The sequence below is a fragment of the Schistocerca americana genome, unplaced genomic scaffold (assembly GCF_021461395.2).
Source record: "Schistocerca americana isolate TAMUIC-IGC-003095 unplaced genomic scaffold, iqSchAmer2.1 HiC_scaffold_178, whole genome shotgun sequence".
NCBI classification, from domain to species: Eukaryota; Metazoa; Arthropoda; class Insecta; order Orthoptera; family Acrididae; genus Schistocerca; species Schistocerca americana.
The window spans coordinates 164467-186407 of record NW_025725875.1 but is presented as its reverse complement, the minus strand read 5'-3'; the positions used below and the strand labels follow the sequence as shown (position 1 = coordinate 186407).

General features: G+C 49.8%; 30 non-coding genes across 30 annotated transcripts; all 30 read right to left on the bottom strand.

Annotated features, from left to right (window-relative positions):
- Positions 1-183: 183 nt before the first annotated feature.
- On the bottom strand, positions 184-265 carry Trnas-uga. The gene has a single exon. It is a non-coding gene; the product is annotated as a tRNA-Ser (tRNA).
- Positions 266-967: 702 nt separating this feature from the next.
- Trnas-cga lies at positions 968-1049 on the bottom strand. The gene has a single exon. It is a non-coding gene; the product is annotated as a tRNA-Ser (tRNA).
- A 138-nt stretch (positions 1050-1187) lies between these two features.
- On the bottom strand, positions 1188-1260 carry Trnak-uuu. Its single transcript has one exon. It is a non-coding gene; the product is annotated as a tRNA-Lys (tRNA).
- Positions 1261-2442: 1182 nt separating this feature from the next.
- On the bottom strand, positions 2443-2524 carry Trnas-uga. The gene has a single exon. It is a non-coding gene; the product is annotated as a tRNA-Ser (tRNA).
- A 702-nt stretch (positions 2525-3226) lies between these two features.
- Trnas-cga lies at positions 3227-3308 on the bottom strand. The gene has a single exon. It is a non-coding gene; the product is annotated as a tRNA-Ser (tRNA).
- A 138-nt stretch (positions 3309-3446) lies between these two features.
- Positions 3447-3519, bottom strand: Trnak-uuu. The gene has a single exon. It is a non-coding gene; the product is annotated as a tRNA-Lys (tRNA).
- Positions 3520-4701: 1182 nt separating this feature from the next.
- Positions 4702-4783, bottom strand: Trnas-uga. The gene has a single exon. It is a non-coding gene; the product is annotated as a tRNA-Ser (tRNA).
- Positions 4784-5485: 702 nt separating this feature from the next.
- On the bottom strand, positions 5486-5567 carry Trnas-cga. The gene has a single exon. It is a non-coding gene; the product is annotated as a tRNA-Ser (tRNA).
- Positions 5568-5705: 138 nt separating this feature from the next.
- Positions 5706-5778, bottom strand: Trnak-uuu. Its single transcript has one exon. It is a non-coding gene; the product is annotated as a tRNA-Lys (tRNA).
- A 1182-nt stretch (positions 5779-6960) lies between these two features.
- Trnas-uga lies at positions 6961-7042 on the bottom strand. Its single transcript has one exon. It is a non-coding gene; the product is annotated as a tRNA-Ser (tRNA).
- Positions 7043-7744: 702 nt separating this feature from the next.
- Positions 7745-7826, bottom strand: Trnas-cga. The gene has a single exon. It is a non-coding gene; the product is annotated as a tRNA-Ser (tRNA).
- Positions 7827-7964: 138 nt separating this feature from the next.
- Trnak-uuu lies at positions 7965-8037 on the bottom strand. The gene has a single exon. It is a non-coding gene; the product is annotated as a tRNA-Lys (tRNA).
- A 1182-nt stretch (positions 8038-9219) lies between these two features.
- Positions 9220-9301, bottom strand: Trnas-uga. The gene has a single exon. It is a non-coding gene; the product is annotated as a tRNA-Ser (tRNA).
- Positions 9302-10003: 702 nt separating this feature from the next.
- On the bottom strand, positions 10004-10085 carry Trnas-cga. Its single transcript has one exon. It is a non-coding gene; the product is annotated as a tRNA-Ser (tRNA).
- Positions 10086-10223: 138 nt separating this feature from the next.
- On the bottom strand, positions 10224-10296 carry Trnak-uuu. Its single transcript has one exon. It is a non-coding gene; the product is annotated as a tRNA-Lys (tRNA).
- Positions 10297-11478: 1182 nt separating this feature from the next.
- Trnas-uga lies at positions 11479-11560 on the bottom strand. Its single transcript has one exon. It is a non-coding gene; the product is annotated as a tRNA-Ser (tRNA).
- A 702-nt stretch (positions 11561-12262) lies between these two features.
- Positions 12263-12344, bottom strand: Trnas-cga. Its single transcript has one exon. It is a non-coding gene; the product is annotated as a tRNA-Ser (tRNA).
- A 138-nt stretch (positions 12345-12482) lies between these two features.
- On the bottom strand, positions 12483-12555 carry Trnak-uuu. Its single transcript has one exon. It is a non-coding gene; the product is annotated as a tRNA-Lys (tRNA).
- A 1182-nt stretch (positions 12556-13737) lies between these two features.
- On the bottom strand, positions 13738-13819 carry Trnas-uga. The gene has a single exon. It is a non-coding gene; the product is annotated as a tRNA-Ser (tRNA).
- Positions 13820-14521: 702 nt separating this feature from the next.
- Positions 14522-14603, bottom strand: Trnas-cga. The gene has a single exon. It is a non-coding gene; the product is annotated as a tRNA-Ser (tRNA).
- Positions 14604-14741: 138 nt separating this feature from the next.
- On the bottom strand, positions 14742-14814 carry Trnak-uuu. Its single transcript has one exon. It is a non-coding gene; the product is annotated as a tRNA-Lys (tRNA).
- Positions 14815-15996: 1182 nt separating this feature from the next.
- On the bottom strand, positions 15997-16078 carry Trnas-uga. The gene has a single exon. It is a non-coding gene; the product is annotated as a tRNA-Ser (tRNA).
- A 702-nt stretch (positions 16079-16780) lies between these two features.
- Trnas-cga lies at positions 16781-16862 on the bottom strand. The gene has a single exon. It is a non-coding gene; the product is annotated as a tRNA-Ser (tRNA).
- A 138-nt stretch (positions 16863-17000) lies between these two features.
- Trnak-uuu lies at positions 17001-17073 on the bottom strand. Its single transcript has one exon. It is a non-coding gene; the product is annotated as a tRNA-Lys (tRNA).
- A 1182-nt stretch (positions 17074-18255) lies between these two features.
- Trnas-uga lies at positions 18256-18337 on the bottom strand. Its single transcript has one exon. It is a non-coding gene; the product is annotated as a tRNA-Ser (tRNA).
- A 702-nt stretch (positions 18338-19039) lies between these two features.
- On the bottom strand, positions 19040-19121 carry Trnas-cga. Its single transcript has one exon. It is a non-coding gene; the product is annotated as a tRNA-Ser (tRNA).
- Positions 19122-19259: 138 nt separating this feature from the next.
- Trnak-uuu lies at positions 19260-19332 on the bottom strand. Its single transcript has one exon. It is a non-coding gene; the product is annotated as a tRNA-Lys (tRNA).
- Positions 19333-20514: 1182 nt separating this feature from the next.
- On the bottom strand, positions 20515-20596 carry Trnas-uga. Its single transcript has one exon. It is a non-coding gene; the product is annotated as a tRNA-Ser (tRNA).
- A 702-nt stretch (positions 20597-21298) lies between these two features.
- Trnas-cga lies at positions 21299-21380 on the bottom strand. Its single transcript has one exon. It is a non-coding gene; the product is annotated as a tRNA-Ser (tRNA).
- Positions 21381-21518: 138 nt separating this feature from the next.
- Trnak-uuu lies at positions 21519-21591 on the bottom strand. Its single transcript has one exon. It is a non-coding gene; the product is annotated as a tRNA-Lys (tRNA).
- Between the last annotated feature and the right edge of the window lie 350 nt (positions 21592-21941).

Sequence of the window (21941 nt, the reverse complement as noted above, 5' to 3'; positions counted from 1 at the left end):
ACTTGTACTAACACCAGGTGGACGGCTGTGAGACGCGGAGATGAGCTGCGGCTTCTGGGCGCGACTGTAACGCTGCGCCCTGGATCAAATAGCACTGCACATTGCTGGTGACCCACGTGTTTAGTAGTGACGCAACTGCTAGGATGCAGCTGAACGTCCGCCTTTTGAGAGCGAGAAAATTTTCGCAGTCGGCAGGACTCGAACCTACGCTCCCAGAGGGAATCTGATTTCAAGTCAGACGCCTTAACCACTCGGCCACGACTGCCAGTGGCGGAAGCGACTCCCGACAACTGAAACCGCCATCTTTAGAAGCAATCTGATGGCAGAAAACGGCGTGGCCTCACTCTTTTCTGTAGGGTTTCCATTAGCCGTTACGAAAGTGTATTAATTTTCGCCCAGACAGGGACTTGAACCCAGGACCCTTTGGTTGAAAACCTAGCGCTCTACCGACTCAGCTATGCGGGCCCACGCACGAGCATTATCGTACAGCTGCGCGGTGCGCGAGTGATTCGTATGTCGTAATTACTGGCTTATGGCTCCAATGGCGACTTCACCGACTTCCCACTGACGCACCGCTGACGCTAGTTTTCTGTCGTCTTAAAACGATCGACATACCTCCAAGCAGCTGCGAGATCTTAAGAAAAGAAACGCTGCACCACTGCTTTGGCCGCACTCGAGTGATGGAAATTGCGATTCTTAAAAAGAAAATGAAATGTTCGCTCTGTCCATCACTTTCGAGCACATCTGTGAACTCACGATCTCAGCGACGGCTTTCTGCAGTCCCAGCGTCAGTGTCAGTGTGAGGTGAACCGATAGCCACAGTAAGCAGCGGTCGTCGCGAAAACTCAGTATTCTTAAAACGGAAATTTTCGTCTTGTTGAGAATGGCGTCACTGGTTTGCACCCGCATTCGCCCACGCATGTCACATGTGTGCGAAAATGTTTGCTCCTCTGTACGCAAAATCGCACGCAGCCGGTAGGATTCGAACCTACGCTCCCAGAGGGAATCTGATTTCGAGTCAGACGCCTTAACCACTCGGCCACGACTGCCGTTAGCGCGGTGTTCTCCCGACACATGCAACTGCTACCGTTTAAAGCACTGTGGTGTCAGTAAACGGCGTAACTGCATTATTTTCCGTAGCGTTTCCACCGCTACCAGACGAATCGCTACCAAAGTGTTAAAATTTCCGCCTCGACGGGGACTTGAACCCTGGACCCTTAGGTTAAAAGCCTAATGCTCTACCAACTGAGCTATCCGGGCTCAGACGAGGCTGCAAAACCTCCCACAATGCACAACTATACATTGACTCATGTCCTTTACTGTTGTGCAATCGCTGTATGGGGCCGTTACTAATAAAACGTCGCCTACATGCTGTCTACAAACTTATCCCGCTAAGCTCGTAACACACTCTCGAAGACTGCTGGCACACGATGCAACAACAAATTGCACTAGTTGTTACGCCTCATACGTCGGAGCAGAGAATTTACGTGTTTTGTCGACACTCACTGGGCAATTGGAAAATTCACAAGCATTTCGAATGCAATGTTTCCCACGCTTTCGCTCATTTCACGGTTCCGTTGAAGACGTTCTTCACCACCTGACACAGAAAAAGGAATGCAGTCGGTAGGATATTTTTAATTCTTTTGCTTCTAGGGGAGTTAGTTGTCTAGTGAGTTCCTCTTATGGCATGCACTAGACAACCAGAACAGCTACAGGAGAGAGTCATTTTTGTTGTCAGCGGTAGTTGCATTATCACAAACGCAGAGTAATTCCATTGGCGTCGCATCAAAACGAATACCTGCCGAAACCCGGGATCGAACCAGGGACCTTTAGATCTTCAGTCTACTTCGGGTGACGTTGAAGGTTGCCATTTGCATGTGTTCGTTAACCTCTGCCTCGTTGCCAATTTCACAGTCACCTTCGTCTGATAAGACACAGGGGCGCTGAAAGGCGAGCAGCCGATGCAGTGAAGTTCCACACACATTTCTTCTTCTTCCGTCATCGTAACAAGCAAACATGTCGACTCGATTCGTGTAATATTGACTTCGCTGACGCTAGAAAACCCGTGCTATATCGATGCCAGGGGCAACTCGTGTGCGGAGAACGAGACACAAGAAGGAGTGAGTCTCTCCACCGTATGAGAGGCAGTATCTAGCAGATACACACGGTAAAACATACGACTTGCGTTAGCTCATAAATTGCTACACGTCATCGTCTGCAAGCTAAAATGGACACATCTGCACTGCCCAGTGAGGCGACACTTGTACTAACACCAGGTGGACGGCTGTGAGACGCGGAGATGAGCTGCGGCTTCTGGGCGCGACTGTAACGCTGCGCCCTGGATCAAATAGCACTGCACATTGCTGGTGACCCACGTGTTTAGTAGTGACGCAACTGCTAGGATGCAGCTGAACGTCCGCCTTTTGAGAGCGAGAAAATTTTCGCAGTCGGCAGGACTCGAACCTACGCTCCCAGAGGGAATCTGATTTCAAGTCAGACGCCTCAACCACTCGGCCACGACTGCCGGTGGCGGAAGCGACTCCCGACAACTGAAACCGCCATCTTTAGAAGCAATCTGATGGCAGAAAACGGCGTGGCCTCACTCTTTTCTGTAGGGTTTCCATTAGCCGTTACGAAAGTGTATTAATTTTCGCCCAGACAGGGACTTGAACCCAGGACCCTTTGGTTGAAAACCTAGCGCTCTACCGACTCAGCTATGCGGGCCCACGCACGAGCATTATCGTACAGCTGCGCGGTGCGCGAGTGATTCGTATGTCGTAATTACTGGCTTATGGCTCCAATGGCGACTTCACCGACTTCCCACTGACGCACCGCTGACGCTAGTTTTCTGTCGTCTTAAAACGATCGACATACCTCCAAGCAGCTGCGAGATCTTAAGAAAAGAAACGCTGCACCACTGCTTTGGCCGCACTCGAGTGATGGAAATTGCGATTCTTAAAAAGAAAATGAAATGTTCGCTCTGTCCATCACTTTCGAGCACATCTGTGAACTCACGATCTCAGCGACGGCTTTCTGCAGTCCCAGCGTCAGTGTCAGTGTGAGGTGAACCGATAGCCACAGTAAGCAGCGGTCGTCGCGAAAACTCAGTATTCTTAAAACGGAAATTTTCGTCTTGTTGAGAATGGCGTCACTGGTTTGCACCCGCATTCGCCCACGCATGTCACATGTGTGCGAAAATGTTTGCTCCTCTGTACGCAAAATCGCACGCAGCCGGTAGGATTCGAACCTACGCTCCCAGAGGGAATCTGATTTCGAGTCAGACGCCTTAACCACTCGGCCACGACTGCCGTTAGCGCGGTGTTCTCCCGACACATGCAACTGCTACCGTTTAAAGCACTGTGGTGTCAGTAAACGGCGTAACTGCATTATTTTCCGTAGCGTTTCCACCGCTACCAGACGAATCGCTACCAAAGTGTTAAAATTTCCGCCTCGACGGGGACTTGAACCCTGGACCCTTAGGTTAAAAGCCTAATGCTCTACCAACTGAGCTATCCGGGCTCGGACGAGGCTGCAAAACCTCCCACAATGCACAACTATACATTGACTCATGTCCTTTACTGTTGTGCAATCGCTGTATGGGGCCGTTACTAATAAAACGTCGCCTACATGCTGTCTACAAACTTATCCCGCTAAGCTCGTAACACACTCTCGAAGACTGCTGGCACACGATGCAACAACAAATTGCACTAGTTGTTACGCCTCATACGTCGGAGCAGAGAATTTACGTGTTTTGTCGACACTCACTGGGCAATTGGAAAATTCACAAGCATTTCGAATGCAATGTTTCCCACGCTTTCGCTCATTTCACGGTTCCGTTGAAGACGTTCTTCACCACCTGACACAGAAAAAGGAATGCAGTCGGTAGGATATTTTTAATTCTTTTGCTTCTAGGGGAGTTAGTTGTCTAGTGAGTTCCTCTTATGGCATGCACTAGACAACCAGAACAGCTACAGGAGAGAGTCATTTTTGTTGTCAGCGGTAGTTGCATTATCACAAACGCAGAGTAATTCCATTGGCGTCGCATCAAAACGAATACCTGCCGAAACCCGGGATCGAACCAGGGACCTTTAGATCTTCAGTCTATTTCGGCTGACGTTGAAGGTTGCCATTTGCATGTGTTCGTTAACCTCTGCCTCGTTGCCAATTTCACAGTCACCTTCGTCTGATAAGACACAGGGGCGCTGAAAGGCGAGCAGCCGATGCAGTGAAGTTCCACACACATTTCTTCTTCTTCCGTCATCGTAACAAGCAAACATGTCGACTCGATTCGTGTAATATTGACTTCGCTGACGCTAGAAAACCCGTGCTATATCGATGCCAGGGGCAACTCGTGTGCGGAGAACGAGACACAAGAAGGAGTGAGTCTCTCCACCGTATGAGAGGCAGTATCTAGCAGATACACACGGTAAAACATACGACTTGCGTTAGCTCATAAATTGCTACACGTCATCGTCTGCAAGCTAAAATGGACACATCTGCACTGCCCAGTGAGGCGACACTTGTACTAACACCAGGTGGACGGCTGTGAGACGCGGAGATGAGCTGCGGCTTCTGGGCGCGACTGTAACGCTGCGCCCTGGATCAAATAGCACTGCACATTGCTGGTGACCCACGTGTTTAGTAGTGACGCAACTGCTAGGATGCAGCTGAACGTCCGCCTTTTGAGAGCGAGAAAATTTTCGCAGTCGGCGGGACTCGAACCTACGCTCCCAGAGGGAATCTGATTTCAAGTCAGACGCCTTAACCACTCGGCCACGACTGCCGGTGGCGGAAGCGACTCCCGACAACTGAAACCGCCATCTTTAGAAGCAATCTGATGGCAGAAAACGGCGTGGCCTCACTCTTTTCTGTAGGGTTTCCATTAGCCGTTACGAAAGTGTATTAATTTTCGCCCAGACAGGGACTTGAACCCAGGACCCTTTGGTTGAAAACCTAGCGCTCTACCGACTCAGCTATGCGGGCCCACGCACGAGCATTATCGTACAGCTGCGCGGTGCGCGAGTGATTCGTATGTCGTAATTACTGGCTTATGGCTCCAATGGCGACTTCACCGACTTCCCACTGACGCACCGCTGACGCTAGTTTTCTGTCGTCTTAAAACGATCGACATACCTCCAAGCAGCTGCGAGATCTTAAGAAAAGAAACGCTGCACCACTGCTTTGGCCGCACTCGAGTGATGGAAATTGCGATTCTTAAAAAGAAAATGAAATGTTCGCTCTGTCCATCACTTTCGAGCACATCTGTGAACTCACGATCTCAGCGACGGCTTTCTGCAGTCCCAGCGTCAGTGTCAGTGTGAGGTGAACCGATAGCCACAGTAAGCAGCGGTCGTCGCGAAAACTCAGTATTCTTAAAACGGAAATTTTCGTCTTGTTGAGAATGGCGTCACTGGTTTGCACCCGCATTCGCCCACGCATGTCACATGTGTGCGAAAATGTTTGCTCCTCTGTACGCAAAATCGCACGCAGCCGGTAGGATTCGAACCTACGCTCCCAGAGGGAATCTGATTTCGAGTCAGACGCCTTAACCACTCGGCCACGACTGCCGTTAGCGCGGTGTTCTCCCGACACATGCAACTGCTACCGTTTAAAGCACTGTGGTGTCAGTAAACGGCGTAACTGCATTATTTTCCGTAGCGTTTCCACCGCTACCAGACGAATCGCTACCAAAGTGTTAAAATTTCCGCCTCGACGGGGACTTGAACCCTGGACCCTTAGGTTAAAAGCCTAATGCTCTACCAACTGAGCTATCCGGGCTCAGACGAGGCTGCAAAACCTCCCACAATGCACAACTATACATTGACTCATGTCCTTTACTGTTGTGCAATCGCTGTATGGGGCCGTTACTAATAAAACGTCGCCTACATGCTGTCTACAAACTTATCCCGCTAAGCTCGTAACACACTCTCGAAGACTGCTGGCACACGATGCAACAACAAATTGCACTAGTTGTTACGCCTCATACGTCGGAGCAGAGAATTTACGTGTTTTGTCGACACTCACTGGGCAATTGGAAAATTCACAAGCATTTCGAATGCAATGTTTCCCACGCTTTCGCTCATTTCACGGTTCCGTTGAAGACGTTCTTCACCACCTGACACAGAAAAAGGAATGCAGTCGGTAGGATATTTTTAATTATTTTGCTTCTAGGGGAGTTAGTTGTCTAGTGAGTTCCTCTTATGGCATGCACTAGACAACCAGAACAGCTACAGGAGAGAGTCATTTTTGTTGTCAGCGGTAGTTGCATTATCACAAACGCAGAGTAATTCCATTGGCGTCGCATCAAAACGAATACCTGCCGAAACCCGGGATCGAACCAGGGACCTTTAGATCTTCAGTCTATTTCGGGTGACGTTGAAGGTTGCCATTTGCATGTGTTCGTTAACCTCTGCCTCGTTGCCAATTTCACAGTCACCTTCGTCTGATAAGACACAGGGGCGCTGAAAGGCGAGCAGCCGATGCAGTGAAGTTCCACACACATTTCTTCTTCTTCCGTCATCGTAACAAGCAAACATGTCGACTCGATTCGTGTAATATTGACTTCGCTGACGCTAGAAAACCCGTGCTATATCGATGCCAGGGGCAACTCGTGTGCGGAGAACGAGACACAAGAAGGAGTGAGTCTCTCCACCGTATGAGAGGCAGTATCTAGCAGATACACACGGTAAAACATACGACTTGCGTTAGCTCATAAATTGCTACACGTCATCGTCTGCAAGCTAAAATGGACACATCTGCACTGCCCAGTGAGGCGACACTTGTACTAACACCAGGTGGACGGCTGTGAGACGCGGAGATGAGCTGCGGCTTCTGGGCGCGACTGTAACGCTGCGCCCTGGATCAAATAGCACTGCACATTGCTGGTGACCCACGTGTTTAGTAGTGACGCAACTGCTAGGATGCAGCTGAACGTCCGCCTTTTGAGAGCGAGAAAATTTTCGCAGTCGGCAGGACTCGAACCTACGCTCCCAGAGGGAATCTGATTTCAAGTCAGACGCCTTAACCACTCGGCCACGACTGCCGGTGGCGGAAGCGACTCCCGACAACTGAAACCGCCATCTTTAGAAGCAATCTGATGGCAGAAAACGGCGTGGCCTCACTCTTTTCTGTAGGGTTTCCATTAGCCGTTACGAAAGTGTATTAATTTTCGCCCAGACAGGGACTTGAACCCAGGACCCTTTGGTTGAAAACCTAGCGCTCTACCGACTCAGCTATGCGGGCCCACGCACGAGCATTATCGTACAGCTGCGCGGTGCGCGAGTGATTCGTATGTCGTAATTACTGGCTTATGGCTCCAATGGCGACTTCACCGACTTCCCACTGACGCACCGCTGACGCTAGTTTTCTGTCGTCTTAAAACGATCGACATACCTCCAAGCAGCTGCGAGATCTTAAGAAAAGAAACGCTGCACCACTGCTTTGGCCGCACTCGAGTGATGGAAATTGCGATTCTTAAAAAGAAAATGAAATGTTCGCTCTGTCCATCACTTTCGAGCACATCTGTGAACTCACGATCTCTGCGACGGCTTTCTGCAGTCCCAGCGTCAGTGTCAGTGTGAGGTGAACCGATAGCCACAGTAAGCAGCGGTCGTCGCGAAAACTCAGTATTCTTAAAACGGAAATTTTCGTCTTGTTGAGAATGGCGTCACTGGTTTGCACCCGCATTCGCCCACGCATGTCACATGTGTGCGAAAATGTTTGCTCCTCTGTACGCAAAATCGCACGCAGCCGGTAGGATTCGAACCTACGCTCCCAGAGGGAATCTGATTTCGAGTCAGACGCCTTAACCACTCGGCCACGACTGCCGTTAGCGCGGTGTTCTCCCGACACATGCAACTGCTACCGTTTAAAGCACTGTGGTGTCAGTAAACGGCGTAACTGCATTATTTTCCGTAGCGTTTCCACCGCTACCAGACGAATCGCTACCAAAGTGTTAAAATTTCCGCCTCGACGGGGACTTGAACCCTGGACCCTTAGGTTAAAAGCCTAATGCTCTACCAACTGAGCTATCCGGGCTCGGACGAGGCTGCAAAACCTCCCACAATGCACAACTATACATTGACTCATGTCCTTTACTGTTGTGCAATCGCTGTATGGGGCCGTTACTAATAAAACGTCGCCTACATGCTGTCTACAAACTTATCCCGCTAAGCTCGTAACACACTCTCGAAGACTGCTGGCACACGATGCAACAACAAATTGCACTAGTTGTTACGCCTCATACGTCGGAGCAGAGAATTTACGTGTTTTGTCGACACTCACTGGGCAATTGGAAAATTCACAAGCATTTCGAATGCAATGTTTCCCACGCTTTCGCTCATTTCACGGTTCCGTTGAAGACGTTCTTCACCACCTGACACAGAAAAAGGAATGCAGTCGGTAGGATATTTTTAATTCTTTTGCTTCTAGGGGAGTTAGTTGTCTAGTGAGTTCCTCTTATGGCATGCACTAGACAACCAGAACAGCTACAGGAGAGAGTCATTTTTGTTGTCAGCGGTAGTTGCATTATCACAAACGCAGAGTAATTCCATTGGCGTCGCATCAAAACGAATACCTGCCGAAACCCGGGATCGAACCAGGGACCTTTAGATCTTCAGTCTATTTCGGGTGACGTTGAAGGTTGCCATTTGCATGTGTTCGTTAACCTCTGCCTCGTTGCCAATTTCACAGTCACCTTCGTCTGATAAGACACAGGGGCGCTGAAAGGCGAGCAGCCGATGCAGTGAAGTTCCACACACATTTCTTCTTCTTCCGTCATCGTAACAAGCAAACATGTCGACTCGATTCGTGTAATATTGACTTCGCTGACGCTAGAAAACCCGTGCTATATCGATGCCAGGGGCAACTCGTGTGCGGAGAACGAGACACAAGAAGGAGTGAGTCTCTCCACCGTATGAGAGGCAGTATCTAGCAGATACACACGGTAAAACATACGACTTGCGTTAGCTCATAAATTGCTACACGTCATCGTCTGCAAGCTAAAATGGACACATCTGCACTGCCCAGTGAGGCGACACTTGTACTAACACCAGGTGGACGGCTGTGAGACGCGGAGATGAGCTGCGGCTTCTGGGCGCGACTGTAACGCTGCGCCCTGGATCAAATAGCACTGCACATTGCTGGTGACCCACGTGTTTAGTAGTGACGCAACTGCTAGGATGCAGCTGAACGTCCGCCTTTTGAGAGCGAGAAAATTTTCGCAGTCGGCAGGACTCGAACCTACGCTCCCAGAGGGAATCTGATTTCAAGTCAGACGCCTTAACCACTCGGCCACGACTGCCGGTGGCGGAAGCGACTCCCGACAACTGAAACCGCCATCTTTAGAAGCAATCTGATGGCAGAAAACGGCGTGGCCTCACTCTTTTCTGTAGGGTTTCCATTAGCCGTTACGAAAGTGTATTAATTTTCGCCCAGACAGGGACTTGAACCCAGGACCCTTTGGTTGAAAACCTAGCGCTCTACCGACTCAGCTATGCGGGCCCACGCACGAGCATTATCGTACAGCTGCGCGGTGCGCGAGTGATTCGTATGTCGTAATTACTGGCTTATGGCTCCAATGGCGACTTCACCGACTTCCCACTGACGCACCGCTGACGCTAGTTTTCTGTCGTCTTAAAACGATCGACATACCTCCAAGCAGCTGCGAGATCTTAAGAAAAGAAACGCTGCACCACTGCTTTGGCCGCACTCGAGTGATGGAAATTGCGATTCTTAAAAAGAAAATGAAATGTTCGCTCTGTCCATCACTTTCGAGCACATCTGTGAACTCACGATCTCAGCGACGGCTTTCTGCAGTCCCAGCGTCAGTGTCAGTGTGAGGTGAACCGATAGCCACAGTAAGCAGCGGTCGTCGCGAAAACTCAGTATTCTTAAAACGGAAATTTTCGTCTTGTTGAGAATGGCGTCACTGGTTTGCACCCGCATTCGCCCACGCATGTCACATGTGTGCGAAAATGTTTGCTCCTCTGTACGCAAAATCGCACGCAGCCGGTAGGATTCGAACCTACGCTCCCAGAGGGAATCTGATTTCGAGTCAGACGCCTTAACCACTCGGCCACGACTGCCGTTAGCGCGGTGTTCTCCCGACACATGCAACTGCTACCGTTTAAAGCACTGTGGTGTCAGTAAACGGCGTAACTGCATTATTTTCCGTAGCGTTTCCACCGCTACCAGACGAATCGCTACCAAAGTGTTAAAATTTCCGCCTCGACGGGGACTTGAACCCTGGACCCTTAGGTTAAAAGCCTAATGCTCTACCAACTGAGCTATCCGGGCTCGGACGAGGCTGCAAAACCTCCCACAATGCACAACTATACATTGACTCATGTCCTTTACTGTTGTGCAATCGCTGTATGGGGCCGTTACTAATAAAACGTCGCCTACATGCTGTCTACAAACTTATCCCGCTAAGCTCGTAACACACTCTCGAAGACTGCTGGCACACGATGCAACAACAAATTGCACTAGTTGTTACGCCTCATACGTCGGAGCAGAGAATTTACGTGTTTTGTCGACACTCACTGGGCAATTGGAAAATTCACAAGCATTTCGAATGCAATGTTTCCCACGCTTTCGCTCATTTCACGGTTCCGTTGAAGACGTTCTTCACCACCTGACACAGAAAAAGGAATGCAGTCGGTAGGATATTTTTAATTCTTTTGCTTCTAGGGGAGTTAGTTGTCTAGTGAGTTCCTCTTATGGCATGCACTAGACAACCAGAACAGCTACAGGAGAGAGTCATTTTTGTTGTCAGCGGTAGTTGCATTATCACAAACGCAGAGTAATTCCATTGGCGTCGCATCAAAACGAATACCTGCCGAAACCCGGGATCGAACCAGGGACCTTTAGATCTTCAGTCTATTTCGGCTGACGTTGAAGGTTGCCATTTGCATGTGTTCGTTAACCTCTGCCTCGTTGCCAATTTCACAGTCACCTTCGTCAGATAAGACACAGGGGCGCTGAAAGGCGAGCAGCCGATGCAGTGAAGTTCCACACACATTTCTTCTTCTTCCGTCATCGTAACAAGCAAACATGTCGACTCGATTCGTGTAATATTGACTTCGCTGACGCTAGAAAACCCGTGCTATATCGATGCCAGGGGCAACTCGTGTGCGGAGAACGAGACACAAGAAGGAGTGAGTCTCTCCACCGTATGAGAGGCAGTATCTAGCAGATACACACGGTAAAACATACGACTTGCGTTAGCTCATAAATTGCTACACGTCATCGTCTGCAAGCTAAAATGGACACATCTGCACTGCCCAGTGAGGCGACACTTGTACTAACACCAGGTGGACGGCTGTGAGACGCGGAGATGAGCTGCGGCTTCTGGGCGCGACTGTAACGCTGCGCCCTGGATCAAATAGCACTGCACATTGCTGGTGACCCACGTGTTTAGTAGTGACGCAACTGCTAGGATGCAGCTGAACGTCCGCCTTTTGAGAGCGAGAAAATTTTCGCAGTCGGCAGGACTCGAACCTACGCTCCCAGAGGGAATCTGATTTCAAGTCAGACGCCTTAACCACTCGGCCACGACTGCCAGTGGCGGAAGCGACTCCCGACAACTGAAACCGCCATCTTTAGAAGCAATCTGATGGCAGAAAACGGCGTGGCCTCACTCTTTTCTGTAGGGTTTCCATTAGCCGTTACGAAAGTGTATTAATTTTCGCCCAGACAGGGACTTGAACCCAGGACCCTTTGGTTGAAAACCTAGCGCTCTACCGACTCAGCTATGCGGGCCCACGCACGAGCATTATCGTACAGCTGCGCGGTGCGCGAGTGATTCGTATGTCGTAATTACTGGCTTATGGCTCCAATGGCGACTTCACCGACTTCCCACTGACGCACCGCTGACGCTAGTTTTCTGTCGTCTTAAAACGATCGACATACCTCCAAGCAGCTGCGAGATCTTAAGAAAAGAAACGCTGCACCACTGCTTTGGCCGCACTCGAGTGATGGAAATTGCGATTCTTAAAAAGAAAATGAAATGTTCGCTCTGTCCATCACTTTCGAGCACATCTGTGAACTCACGATCTCAGCGACGGCTTTCTGCAGTCCCAGCGTCAGTGTCAGTGTGAGGTGAACCGATAGCCACAGTAAGCAGCGGTCGTCGCGAAAACTCAGTATTCTTAAAACGGAAATTTTCGTCTTGTTGAGAATGGCGTCACTGGTTTGCACCCGCATTCGCCCACGCATGTCACATGTGTGCGAAAATGTTTGCTCCTCTGTACGCAAAATCGCACGCAGCCGGTAGGATTCGAACCTACGCTCCCAGAGGGAATCTGATTTCGAGTCAGACGCCTTAACCACTCGGCCACGACTGCCGTTAGCGCGGTGTTCTCCCGACACATGCAACTGCTACCGTTTAAAGCACTGTGGTGTCAGTAAACGGCGTAACTGCATTATTTTCCGTAGCGTTTCCACCGCTACCAGACGAATCGCTACCAAAGTGTTAAAATTTCCGCCTCGACGGGGACTTGAACCCTGGACCCTTAGGTTAAAAGCCTAATGCTCTACCAACTGAGCTATCCGGGCTCGGACGAGGCTGCAAAACCTCCCACAATGCACAACTATACATTGACTCATGTCCTTTACTGTTGTGCAATCGCTGTATGGGGCCGTTACTAATAAAACGTCGCCTACATGCTGTCTACAAACTTATCCCGCTAAGCTCGTAACACACTCTCGAAGACTGCTGGCACACGATGCAACAACAAATTGCACTAGTTGTTACGCCTCATACGTCGGAGCAGAGAATTTACGTGTTTTGTCGACACTCACTGGGCAATTGGAAAATTCACAAGCATTTCGAATGCAATGTTTCCCACGCTTTCGCTCATTTCACGGTTCCGTTGAAGACGTTCTTCACCACCTGACACAGAAAAAGGAATGCAGTCGGTAGGATATTTTTAATTCTTTTGCTTCTAGGGGAGTTAGTTGTCTAGTGAGTTCCTCTTATGGCATGCACTAGACAACCAGAACAGCTACAGGAGAGAGTCATTTTTGTTGTCAGCGGTAGTTGCATTATCACAAACGCAGAGTAATTCCATTGGCGTCGCATCAAAACGAATACCTGCCGAAACCCGGGATCGAACCAGGGACCTTTAGATCTTCAGTCTATTTCGGCTGACGTTGAAGGTTGCCATTTGCATGTGTTCGTTAACCTCTGCCTCGTTGCCAATTTCACAGTCACCTTCGTCAGATAAGACACAGGGGCGCTGAAAGGCGAGCAGCCGATGCAGTGAAGTTCCACACACATTTCTTCTTCTTCCGTCATCGTAACAAGCAAACATGTCGACTCGATTCGTGTAATATTGACTTCGCTGACGCTAGAAAACCCGTGCTATATCGATGCCAGGGGCAACTCGTGTGCGGAGAACGAGACACAAGAAGGAGTGAGTCTCTCCACCGTATGAGAGGCAGTATCTAGCAGATACACACGGTAAAACATACGACTTGCGTTAGCTCATAAATTGCTACACGTCATCGTCTGCAAGCTAAAATGGACACATCTGCACTGCCCAGTGAGGCGACACTTGTACTAACACCAGGTGGACGGCTGTGAGACGCGGAGATGAGCTGCGGCTTCTGGGCGCGACTGTAACGCTGCGCCCTGGATCAAATAGCACTGCACATTGCTGGTGACCCACGTGTTTAGTAGTGACGCAACTGCTAGGATGCAGCTGAACGTCCGCCTTTTGAGAGCGAGAAAATTTTCGCAGTCGGCAGGACTCGAACCTACGCTCCCAGAGGGAATCTGATTTCAAGTCAGACGCCTTAACCACTCGGCCACGACTGCCAGTGGCGGAAGCGACTCCCGACAACTGAAACCGCCATCTTTAGAAGCAATCTGATGGCAGAAAACGGCGTGGCCTCACTCTTTTCTGTAGGGTTTCCATTAGCCGTTACGAAAGTGTATTAATTTTCGCCCAGACAGGGACTTGAACCCAGGACCCTTTGGTTGAAAACCTAGCGCTCTACCGACTCAGCTATGCGGGCCCACGCACGAGCATTATCGTACAGCTGCGCGGTGCGCGAGTGATTCGTATGTCGTAATTACTGGCTTATGGCTCCAATGGCGACTTCACCGACTTCCCACTGACGCACCGCTGACGCTAGTTTTCTGTCGTCTTAAAACGATCGACATACCTCCAAGCAGCTGCGAGATCTTAAGAAAAGAAACGCTGCACCACTGCTTTGGCCGCACTCGAGTGATGGAAATTGCGATTCTTAAAAAGAAAATGAAATGTTCGCTCTGTCCATCACTTTCGAGCACATCTGTGAACTCACGATCTCAGCGACGGCTTTCTGCAGTCCCAGCGTCAGTGTCAGTGTGAGGTGAACCGATAGCCACAGTAAGCAGCGGTCGTCGCGAAAACTCAGTATTCTTAAAACGGAAATTTTCGTCTTGTTGAGAATGGCGTCACTGGTTTGCACCCGCATTCGCCCACGCATGTCACATGTGTGCGAAAATGTTTGCTCCTCTGTACGCAAAATCGCACGCAGCCGGTAGGATTCGAACCTACGCTCCCAGAGGGAATCTGATTTCGAGTCAGACGCCTTAACCACTCGGCCACGACTGCCGTTAGCGCGGTGTTCTCCCGACACATGCAACTGCTACCGTTTAAAGCACTGTGGTGTCAGTAAACGGCGTAACTGCATTATTTTCCGTAGCGTTTCCACCGCTACCAGACGAATCGCTACCAAAGTGTTAAAATTTCCGCCTCGACGGGGACTTGAACCCTGGACCCTTAGGTTAAAAGCCTAATGCTCTACCAACTGAGCTATCCGGGCTCGGACGAGGCTGCAAAACCTCCCACAATGCACAACTATACATTGACTCATGTCCTTTACTGTTGTGCAATCGCTGTATGGGGCCGTTACTAATAAAACGTCGCCTACATGCTGTCTACAAACTTATCCCGCTAAGCTCGTAACACACTCTCGAAGACTGCTGGCACACGATGCAACAACAAATTGCACTAGTTGTTACGCCTCATACGTCGGAGCAGAGAATTTACGTGTTTTGTCGACACTCACTGGGCAATTGGAAAATTCACAAGCATTTCGAATGCAATGTTTCCCACGCTTTCGCTCATTTCACGGTTCCGTTGAAGACGTTCTTCACCACCTGACACAGAAAAAGGAATGCAGTCGGTAGGATATTTTTAATTCTTTTGCTTCTAGGGGAGTTAGTTGTCTAGTGAGTTCCTCTTATGGCATGCACTAGACAACCAGAACAGCTACAGGAGAGAGTCATTTTTGTTGTCAGCGGTAGTTGCATTATCACAAACGCAGAGTAATTCCATTGGCGTCGCATCAAAACGAATACCTGCCGAAACCCGGGATCGAACCAGGGACCTTTAGATCTTCAGTCTATTTCGGCTGACGTTGAAGGTTGCCATTTGCATGTGTTCGTTAACCTCTGCCTCGTTGCCAATTTCACAGTCACCTTCGTCAGATAAGACACAGGGGCGCTGAAAGGCGAGCAGCCGATGCAGTGAAGTTCCACACACATTTCTTCTTCTTCCGTCATCGTAACAAGCAAACATGTCGACTCGATTCGTGTAATATTGACTTCGCTGACGCTAGAAAACCCGTGCTATATCGATGCCAGGGGCAACTCGTGTGCGGAGAACGAGACACAAGAAGGAGTGAGTCTCTCCACCGTATGAGAGGCAGTATCTAGCAGATACACACGGTAAAACATACGACTTGCGTTAGCTCATAAATTGCTACACGTCATCGTCTGCAAGCTAAAATGGACACATCTGCACTGCCCAGTGAGGCGACACTTGTACTAACACCAGGTGGACGGCTGTGAGACGCGGAGATGAGCTGCGGCTTCTGGGCGCGACTGTAACGCTGCGCCCTGGATCAAATAGCACTGCACATTGCTGGTGACCCACGTGTTTAGTAGTGACGCAACTGCTAGGATGCAGCTGAACGTCCGCCTTTTGAGAGCGAGAAAATTTTCGCAGTCGGCAGGACTCGAACCTACGCTCCCAGAGGGAATCTGATTTCAAGTCAGACGCCTTAACCACTCGGCCACGACTGCCAGTGGCGGAAGCGACTCCCGACAACTGAAACCGCCATCTTTAGAAGCAATCTGATGGCAGAAAACGGCGTGGCCTCACTCTTTTCTGTAGGGTTTCCATTAGCCGTTACGAAAGTGTATTAATTTTCGCCCAGACAGGGACTTGAACCCAGGACCCTTTGGTTGAAAACCTAGCGCTCTACCGACTCAGCTATGCGGGCCCACGCACGAGCATTATCGTACAGCTGCGCGGTGCGCGAGTGATTCGTATGTCGTAATTACTGGCTTATGGCTCCAATGGCGACTTCACCGACTTCCCACTGACGCACCGCTGACGCTAGTTTTCTGTCGTCTTAAAACGATCGACATACCTCCAAGCAGCTGCGAGATCTTAAGAAAAGAAACGCTGCACCACTGCTTTGGCCGCACTCGAGTGATGGAAATTGCGATTCTTAAAAAGAAAATGAAATGTTCGCTCTGTCCATCACTTTCGAGCACATCTGTGAACTCACGATCTCAGCGACGGCTTTCTGCAGTCCCAGCGTCAGTGTCAGTGTGAGGTGAACCGATAGCCACAGTAAGCAGCGGTCGTCGCGAAAACTCAGTATTCTTAAAACGGAAATTTTCGTCTTGTTGAGAATGGCGTCACTGGTTTGCACCCGCATTCGCCCACGCATGTCACATGTGTGCGAAAATGTTTGCTCCTCTGTACGCAAAATCGCACGCAGCCGGTAGGATTCGAACCTACGCTCCCAGAGGGAATCTGATTTCGAGTCAGACGCCTTAACCACTCGGCCACGACTGCCGTTAGCGCGGTGTTCTCCCGACACATGCAACTGCTACCGTTTAAAGCACTGTGGTGTCAGTAAACGGCGTAACTGCATTATTTTCCGTAGCGTTTCCACCGCTACCAGACGAATCGCTACCAAAGTGTTAAAATTTCCGCCTCGACGGGGACTTGAACCCTGGACCCTTAGGTTAAAAGCCTAATGCTCTACCAACTGAGCTATCCGGGCTCAGACGAGGCTGCAACACCTCCCACAATGCACAACTATACATTGACTCATGTCCTTTACTGTTGTGCAATCGCTGTATGGGGCCGTTACTAATAAAACGTCGCCTACATGCTGTCTACAAACTTATCCCGCTAAGCTCGTAACACACTCTCGAAGACTGCTGGCACACGATGCAACAACAAATTGCACTAGTTGTTACGCCTCATACGTCGGAGCAGAGAATTTACGTGTTTTGTCGACACTCACTGGGCAATTGGAAAATTCACAAGCATTTCGAATGCAATGTTTCCCACGCTTTCGCTCATTTCACGGTTCCGTTGAAGACGTTCTTCACCACCTGACACAGAAAAAGGAATGCAGTCGGTAGGATATTTTTAATTCTTTTGCTTCTAGGGGAGTTAGTTGTCTAGTGAGTTCCTCTTATGGCATGCACTAGACAACCAGAACAGCTACAGGAGAGAGTCATTTTTGTTGTCAGCGGTAGTTGCATTATCACAAACGCAGAGTAATTCCATTGGCGTCGCATCAAAACGAATACCTGCCGAAACCCGGGATCGAACCAGGGACCTTTAGATCTTCAGTCTATTTCGGGTGACGTTGAAGGTTGCCATTTGCATGTGTTCGTTAACCTCTGCCTCGTTGCCAATTTCACAGTCACCTTCGTCTGATAAGACACAGGGGCGCTGAAAGGCGAGCAGCCGATGCAGTGAAGTTCCACACACATTTCTTCTTCTTCCGTCATCGTAACAAGCAAACATGTCGACTCGATTCGTGTAATATTGACTTCGCTGACGCTAGAAAACCCGTGCTATATCGATGCCAGGGGCAACTCGTGTGCGGAGAACGAGACACAAGAAGGAGTGAGTCTCTCCACCGTATGAGAGGCAGTATCTAGCAGATACACACGGTAAAACATACGACTTGCGTTAGCTCATAAATTGCTACACGTCATCGTCTGCAAGCTAAAATGGACACATCTGCACTGCCCAGTGAGGCGACACTTGTACTAACACCAGGTGGACGGCTGTGAGACGCGGAGATGAGCTGCGGCTTCTGGGCGCGACTGTAACGCTGCGCCCTGGATCAAATAGCACTGCACATTGCTGGTGACCCACGTGTTTAGTAGTGACGCAACTGCTAGGATGCAGCTGAACGTCCGCCTTTTGAGAGCGAGAAAATTTTCGCAGTCGGCAGGACTCGAACCTACGCTCCCAGAGGGAATCTGATTTCAAGTCAGACGCCTTAACCACTCGGCCACGACTGCCGGTGGCGGAAGCGACTCCCGACAACTGAAACCGCCATCTTTAGAAGCAATCTGATGGCAGAAAACGGCGTGGCCTCACTCTTTTCTGTAGGGTTTCCATTAGCCGTTACGAAAGTGTATTAATTTTCGCCCAGACAGGGACTTGAACCCAGGACCCTTTGGTTGAAAACCTAGCGCTCTACCGACTCAGCTATGCGGGCCCACGCACGAGCATTATCGTACAGCTGCGCGGTGCGCGAGTGATTCGTATGTCGTAATTACTGGCTTATGGCTCCAATGGCGACTTCACCGACTTCCCACTGACGCACCGCTGACGCTAGTTTTCTGTCGTCTTAAAACGATCGACATACCTCCAAGCAGCTGCGAGATCTTAAGAAAAGAAACGCTGCACCACTGCTTTGGCCGCACTCGAGTGATGGAAATTGCGATTCTTAAAAAGAAAATGAAATGTTCGCTCTGTCCATCACTTTCGAGCACATCTGTGAACTCACGATCTCAGCGACGGCTTTCTGCAGTCCCAGCGTCAGTGTCAGTGTGAGGTGAACCGATAGCCACAGTAAGCAGCGGTCGTCGCGAAAACTCAGTATTCTTAAAACGGAAATTTTCGTCTTGTTGAGAATGGCGTCACTGGTTTGCACCCGCATTCGCCCACGCATGTCACATGTGTGCGAAAATGTTTGCTCCTCTGTACGCAAAATCGCACGCAGCCGGTAGGATTCGAACCTACGCTCCCAGAGGGAATCTGATTTCGAGTCAGACGCCTTAACCACTCGGCCACGACTGCCGTTAGCGCGGTGTTCTCCCGACACATGCAACTGCTACCGTTTAAAGCACTGTGGTGTCAGTAAACGGCGTAACTGCATTATTTTCCGTAGCGTTTCCACCGCTACCAGACGAATCGCTACCAAAGTGTTAAAATTTCCGCCTCGACGGGGACTTGAACCCTGGACCCTTAGGTTAAAAGCCTAATGCTCTACCAACTGAGCTATCCGGGCTCAGACGAGGCTGCAACACCTCCCACAATGCACAACTATACATTGACTCATGTCCTTTACTGTTGTGCAATCGCTGTATGGGGCCGTTACTAATAAAACGTCGCCTACATGCTGTCTACAAACTTATCCCGCTAAGCTCGTAACACACTCTCGAAGACTGCTGGCACACGATGCAACAACAAATTGCACTAGTTGTTACGCCTCATACGTCGGAGCAGAGAATTTACGTGTTTTGTCGACACTCACTGGGCAATTGGAAAATTCACAAGCATTTCGAATGCAATGTTTCCCACGCTTTCGCTCATTTCACGGTTCCGTTGAAGACGTTCTTCACCACCTGACACAGAAAAAGGAATGCAGTCGGTAGGATATTTTTAATTCTTTTGCTTCTAGGGGAGTTAGTTGTCTAGTGAGTTCCTCTTATGGCATGCACTAGACAACCAGAACAGCTACAGGAGAGAGTCATTTTTGTTGTCAGCGGTAGTTGCATTATCACAAACGCAGAGTAATTCCATTGGCGTCGCATCAAAACGAATACCTGCCGAAACCCGGGATCGAACCAGGGACCTTTAGATCTTCAGTCTATTTCGGGTGACGTTGAAGGTTGCCATTTGCATGTGTTCGTTAACCTCTGCCTCGTTGCCAATTTCACAGTCACCTTCGTCTGATAAGACACAGGGGCGCTGAAAGGCGAGCAGCCGATGCAGTGAAGTTCCACACACATTTCTTCTTCTTCCGTCATCGTAACAAGCAAACATGTCGACTCGATTCGTGTAATATTGACTTCGCTGACGCTAGAAAACCCGTGCTATATCGATGCCAGGGGCAACTCGTGTGCGGAGAACGAGACACAAGAAGGAGTGAGTCTCTCCACCGTATGAGAGGCAGTATCTAGCAGATACACACGGTAAAACATACGACTTGCGTTAGCTCATAAATTGCTACACGTCATCGTCTGCAAGCTAAAATGGACACATCTGCACTGCCCAGTGAGGCGACACTTGTACTAACACCAGGTGGACGGCTGTGAGACGCGGAGATGAGCTGCGGCTTCTGGGCGCGACTGTAACGCTGCGCCCTGGATCAAATAGCACTGCACATTGCTGGTGACCCACGTGTTTAGTAGTGACGCAACTGCTAGGATGCAGCTGAACGTCCGCCTTTTGAGAGCGAGAAAATTTTCGCAGTCGGCAGGACTCGAACCTACGCTCCCAGAGGGAATCTGATTTCAAGTCAGACGCCTTAACCACTCGGCCACGACTGCCGGTGGCGGAAGCGACTCCCGACAACTGAAACCGCCATCTTTAGAAGCAATCTGATGGCAGAAAACGGCGTGGCCTCACTCTTTTCTGTAGGGTTTCCATTAGCCGTTACGAAAGTGTATTAATTTTCGCCCAGACAGGGACTTGAACCCAGGACCCTTTGGTTGAAAACCTAGCGCTCTACCGACTCAGCTATGCGGGCCCACGCACGAGCATTATCGTACAGCTGCGCGGTGCGCGAGTGATTCGTATGTCGTAATTACTGGCTTATGGCTCCAATGGCGACTTCACCGACTTCCCACTGACGCACCGCTGACGCTAGTTTTCTGTCGTCTTAAAACGATCGACATACCTCCAAGCAGCTGCGAGATCTTAAGAAAAGAAACGCTGCACCACTGCTTTGGCCGCACTCGAGTGATGGAAATTGCGATTCTTAAAAAGAAAATGAAATGTTCGCTCTGTCCATCACTTTCGAGCACATCTGTGAACTCACGATCTCTGCGACGGCTTTCTGCAGTCCCAGCGTCAGTGTCAGTGTGAGGTGAACCGATAGCCACAGTAAGCAGCGGTCGTCGCGAAAACTCAGTATTCTTAAAACGGAAATTTTCGTCTTGTTGAGAATGGCGTCACTGGTTTGCACCCGCATTCGCCCACGCATGTCACATGTGTGCGAAAATGTTTGCTCCTCTGTACGCAAAATCGCACGCAGCCGGTAGGATTCGAACCTACGCTCCCAGAGGGAATCTGATTTCGAGTCAGACGCCTTAACCACTCGGCCACGACTGCCGTTAGCGCGGTGTTCTCCCGACACATGCAACTGCTACCGTTTAAAGCACTGTGGTGTCAGTAAACGGCGTAACTGCATTATTTTCCGTAGCGTTTCCACCGCTACCAGACGAATCGCTACCAAAGTGTTAAAATTTCCGCCTCGACGGGGACTTGAACCCTGGACCCTTAGGTTAAAAGCCTAATGCTCTACCAACTGAGCTATCCGGGCTCAGACGAGGCTGCAACACCTCCCACAATGCACAACTATACATTGACTCATGTCCTTTACTGTTGTGCAATCGCTGTATGGGGCCGTTACTAATAAAACGTCGCCTACATGCTGTCTACAAACTTATCCCGCTAAGCTCGTAACACACTCTCGAAGACTGCTGGCACACGATGCAACAACAAATTGCACTAGTTGTTACGCCTCATACGTCGGAGCAGAGAATTTACGTGTTTTGTCGACACTCACTGGGCAATTGGAAAATTCACAAGCATTTCGAATGCAATGTTTCCCACGCTTTCGCTCATTTCACGGTTCCGTTGAAGACGTTCTTCACCACCTGACACAGAAAA